Below are 5,450 nucleotides of genomic sequence, written 5' to 3'. Positions count from 1 at the left end.
TAACATATTATATATATATATATATATATATATATATATATATATTTTTAGCTGCAATTTTCTTAATATTTCATTTTGTCCCCACCGTGAATTTTCATCAATATATTATAGATTACTTCTAGGTACTTACGGAGTATAGAAGAAGTGGCGCATCCGGGCTGACTCGAGCCACCGTTTACGTAGAAATCCGCGTGACCATTGGGCCCCCATTGTCCCAAAATACCAGCGCCTGTATGAATCACGTCTACAAAATGGGCATCCGTTTCGTCTAAATCCATCGAGCGATTGCCGTTCATATAGAAAAATATCGTCGGATCGAGGCCTGCGTGTTGCACATACCAATAGGAAAAATGTAAATTAACTCGATTAATGCGCCCGATTGTACGAATTATTAACCCTCGACGAGACGTAACATTGTAAAAAGTCTTTTAATTCTTTTAATAAATTCTTTATTTTGCTAGAAGATAAAGAATTTCTTGTAATTAGGAAAGCATGTTTTTTCCCAATTTTATCGGAATACAATCTTTATTCTCTGCTACTATATTATATTTTCAAGAATATACCGTAGAAATAAGATGAAAAATTTATTGGATAAACAATAATAAGAGAAATGATCACAATAGTATATAACATAGCATTATAAGTAATAAAATATAAATATAATGAAAGAGCTTTGTGTTACGTCTGGTTAAATTGCGAAACGACGATCGGCTGCATACAAGCAATTACCCGTAATTCTCCCGAGTTTGTCATTGGGCAAATAATTTGCAATGAGTCCACCGATATGCGCACCCACGCTGTATCCGAGCACGTGTATGTTCTCTACTCTCGTGCCTCGTGGATGATTTTTCAAGTATTTCACCAGTTGAGCGATGCATTGGGAGCAGAAATCTGGACCCCAGGAGATCTGCGAGAGACAGGGCTCGCGTACCAACGAACCGTAATCCACGATTATAATATTATAATCGCCTCGCGTGAAATACGCTGAAATTGAACGTGGTGGTATGGCTATTCTCTGCTGTGGTCTCTTTAACTCATTTCTAATTTTCTTTTTCTATCTATGTTTAACAAGCCCATCCGAACATTGTTTCTTAACTTGTATTTGTAGATTTAATTATTTTGGATTTTGATATAATTTACGTAAGTATATAAATTTATATTTGTATAAAAGAGTAAAATCTCTCCCAATATTTAACTTTAACATTTAATTAAATGATCTTTTTGATATTATGATATGATAGTAAATAAAAAACTGTTGTTATACATACACACTCACGAATTTGAGCATACAATTCAAGTATACAAAAAAGTAGAAGACTATTAATCTTACCATCTCGTAAATCTGTACTAGGTGCTAAGTTTCGTCCACCGCCAAAACCATGAATGATGATCTTCGTCGGATGCGTTTTATCAAATTTGGAATTCCAAAGAGAATTAAAGTCACGGATATCTAATAGCAAAGGGTCTTTTTGTGTTTCTCTGAAAATCACAATAAACAGAAGATATAGCGAGAGCGAGAGCGAGACTTTTCGTCGATACTTGTCACGTCCGCTACGTCAATATAGTATAGAGGATAGTGAGAGCATTCGACGATACTATAGATACCGGAGAAAGGTAAGTCTCGAAAGGAGGTCACTTTCAGTACGAGATAAAATGATCGTGATCTTGAAACTGAAAGTTGCAATGTTGATTGCTTCCTTTTAACAATCCACTTTTCGGAATGAAAGTAATTGACACAAAACATTCAATCGATACAAAACTATTGACATTAAACATTGACATTATTATGAAAATAATGTTGTAATTATACGTTGAAATGTTTGAAAATTGAAAAAAAAAAAATGATAGGAGACACACCTAGTGTACAGATAGAATTCTATCTGCGGATGCGGACAGGTGTAAGGCGGCTTGGCGCAGGATGTGCTGTTAAAAAGATCCCTAAGAGTTTTGTTTTGAGCCGTTGCATAGTCTGAAAATATAATGAAATTGATTTGTTTGTTTTACTTCTACTTTCAGAATAATGAACAAACGATTCTAGTGTATCGCGCTTACGTTAGCTGTCAGTTAGCCGTTAGTTCGATCAGCCGTGTAACGATTAGGTACATGTACCATCTCGTATGTTATAAGTTATCGGACCGTTATACGGGTGAAATTGGGTGAAGGTCGATGCGTTTCTTGTTAGTTTATCGCTGATGCTATAAATAAATTATAATATGTTGGAGATAGTTAGGTGACGCATTGCTCACGCTTCTCTTCATCCTTGGTTAACAACCTTTGTTTCTGCCAACTCGAGTCAGTATGCACCAACGTAATTATTTATGAGATAAAAGTTATACGCTTTAGATTTGTCATCGCATGCAATTATTACGAAACAAAACATAATTGATATACGTGATAATATTTTACGGTAAGATAATTCAACGAACGAGTCTATTCGATTTGTAGACTAGCTGTAATCGCATTAGTCAAAAATAGTTTAATGAAAAAAATAAATATTATTATTTTATAATAATAAAATTTATTATTATAAACTGATATTATAGCTTCATTCGAAGAAAATTGGAACTTTTTTTATAAAAGCGGAACTCTGCAATATTACTTTAATTTCTTTAAAATCTCATGAGCAAGACGTCTTTTACGAGAGAAAGTGTATGTGTGTATGTCAAGACAACATTATATCTTTTAAATTTACAAATTATTAGAAAATTAATGAGTAACAAATTCAAATTAATATAAAAATATGTGTAAATACAAAATATATATAATTTCTACAAATAAAGTAATACATAAATAATAAGTAAGAAGAAAAAACCAGAGTTAAAAACAAAGTTTGTATAAAAGAAGAAAGATTTAGAGCTAAGCACGCATAGATAAAGCGATAGTTTAAAGAGCGATAAGACAAAATTCTTATTTACAACATAATTTATTTTTGATAGTAAAGACAAAAAATATATTGTTCTTCATTTAATTGAAATATGATAAAAAAACAATGTCGTACTTAAAATTAAAAAGACTCTTTTGTTTTTTTCGAACTTACCACATATGGACGTTGATTTTGTAGAAATATGCAAGAGAGCAAAAAGGGGTAGCGAAACGAAGGAAAAAAAAATTGTTATTTTAAGATGTTTTGTTAAGATCTGTCGTTTCTTGCAGTTTGAATGGCAAACCTGCCGGCGAACGACAACACGCACTCGCGAAGTGCCTCGAATGAAATGTTTTTACGAGGAAAGAGTCGAAGGAAGAAATCGACAGCGGTCTCGATGTCGAATCTCAGTACTTACGGTACTGTAGCAAGGCGCAGAGGCACATAAGGAGAGCGAGGTATCTCACGACACTGACCGCCATCTCCCGCGGTGATCCCGTGGTTTGTGATATAACATCCAGACTTATGCGGCGCGCGAAAAATCCACTCGGATGTGATTCCCGTCGCACTGCGTACGATTGCAAAACGCAAAGTCATCGGGGGATATATACCGCCTGCTAGGGGGAATTTAGAAAGTAACGAAGAGTGTACCTTTGGTGGCGTTTACGCTTCTTCGTAGTCGTTACTCTCCCGCTTCGCTCTGTGCTCTCATATACGTGCGTACGAATAACGCGCCACGCGCCACGCACAATATATGACATGCTACGTTGATTGAGCTATGTACGCGAGCTTTTAGCTACTACACCTGCACATGCATAAGCTTTTTGAAATATATAAATTTGTAATATATAAACGTTATAAGCAATTTATTTAATTCAAAAGTAATAATAACAATGTGAATGCTCATATCGCTCATATCACTCATATCGCTGTTTCATTAAGATGTATAATTCATTTCATCTTTTTATTTATTTACGCGCGCGCGAATTTCTACTTTAACTACTTATTATTTCTTTTATATATTTTTGTTTAAAATAGAAAAACTATACTTTTTAGAAAAGAAAATTATTTTATAAAAAATATTTTACAAAATTTCATTGTATTTTAAAAGAAAAGAGAGAGATACAGTCTTATTAGAAATCAGTCGTTTACATAATCTTCACTTTTAAATGTTTATGTGCATATTAGGAAATTATAAAAGTATCTTTCCTCGCGCGCGTAATAAGTTAATCCCACGTGAAACACTGCAATTAGAGAATTAATTCTCATGTATACATATGTCTCACGGAAATGCTTTCTGCATAACTAAATGATACGTTATCATAAACAATGCTTTATGCAATCCGAGAAATTATTAAAAAGCGTTAGTTTAACGATCATCGTGTACGTGAATTAATGTGGTTATGGAAATTTCCAAGAGATCTCAAGAATTGTTCTTATGAACTACGTTTGCTAATCTACATATAACGCCTCAAGGTAAATATATATATATATATATATATTTTTATATATATATATATGAGATAGAAAGAAAATTATTGCATGCAATTGTACGATCGTTTTTTTTTAAAAGAAATGTCGATGGTGCTACTATTATACATATGTACCGGTATGTATATGATATGTAAATATAACAGCGCAACAGGTGACAAGTAATTTCTATGATAGCGGCAAATGCAAATGAGAGTATGATCATGCCACGCTTAATAGCTATTCCAAGAATAAGCAAGGATATATAAATAATTATCAATAAGATTTGTTTCAACAAAGATGTCAGTTTTTGCCCACAGCGTCCTTATTCTGTATTCTTAAATACATGTGGTTATACTGATCATTCTTCTCGAAAGACGCTACGTATTGAGAAACATGAAATAAATGACAAGTTTTACAATAATCGTTGTGCATTTATTATTTATGTTTTTCTAGTATGAACTCTATTCAATGAAGCAGGAGGAACGAGTTTTGTAAAGATCGGCTTACGATTTATTATCAATAGCCGCCAGACTATCTCTCGTTTTTTAATTACATAACACACTGAAAATTACAATGTTACATATATATTTTACATGATAATTAGCGTCGCAATAATTAGTAACAAACCAGATTGCGTCGGCGTGTGTAATAATAATTTCTAATATACAACTACGCATATGGTATAGAATAGAGGTTTACTAACACAAACAATTAAAATATATTTTTTTTTCTATTCGCCCATAGACATATCATTCTGCTTTGAAGATTATTAGAAAATATTTCTAAAATACATAATTATTTCCATAAAAGGAACGAGATTATAACAATAGATGAATGATAGATGTCAATGATGGAGTCAATTTTACTTTTAAATAAAATTAATTAATCTCTTTTTTCTGATTCACAATAAGAAACAAATTGCGGTGTGCTTACAGTTTTATCTCTTTAAACATCTAGCTTTGTTATGTATACAATTTTTATAAATATTAATTAAAATTAATTGACATTTAATCAATTCTGTCAACTATTTCCTAAAATTAGAAATAGAAAACGAAAAAATTGATCAAATTTCTGTTAATTTTAATTGATATTTATAAAGACCTATATCGGAGAA

At 32.3% G+C, this 5,450-nt stretch overlaps 1 pseudogene; it reads right to left on the bottom strand.

The window, feature by feature from the left end:
• LOC108748455 overlaps positions 1-3,460 on the bottom strand; it is a 4,211-nt pseudogene extending 751 nt beyond the window's left edge.
• Positions 3,461-5,450: the final 1,990 nt, after the last annotated feature.

This window comes from Trachymyrmex septentrionalis, unplaced genomic scaffold, assembly GCF_001594115.1.
Source record: "Trachymyrmex septentrionalis isolate Tsep2-gDNA-1 unplaced genomic scaffold, Tsep1.0 scaffold220, whole genome shotgun sequence".
In the NCBI taxonomy this organism is placed as follows: Eukaryota; Metazoa; Arthropoda; class Insecta; order Hymenoptera; family Formicidae; genus Trachymyrmex; species Trachymyrmex septentrionalis.
Note: the sequence above shows the minus strand (reverse complement) of the source record. Positions and strands in the feature narration are given on the sequence as shown.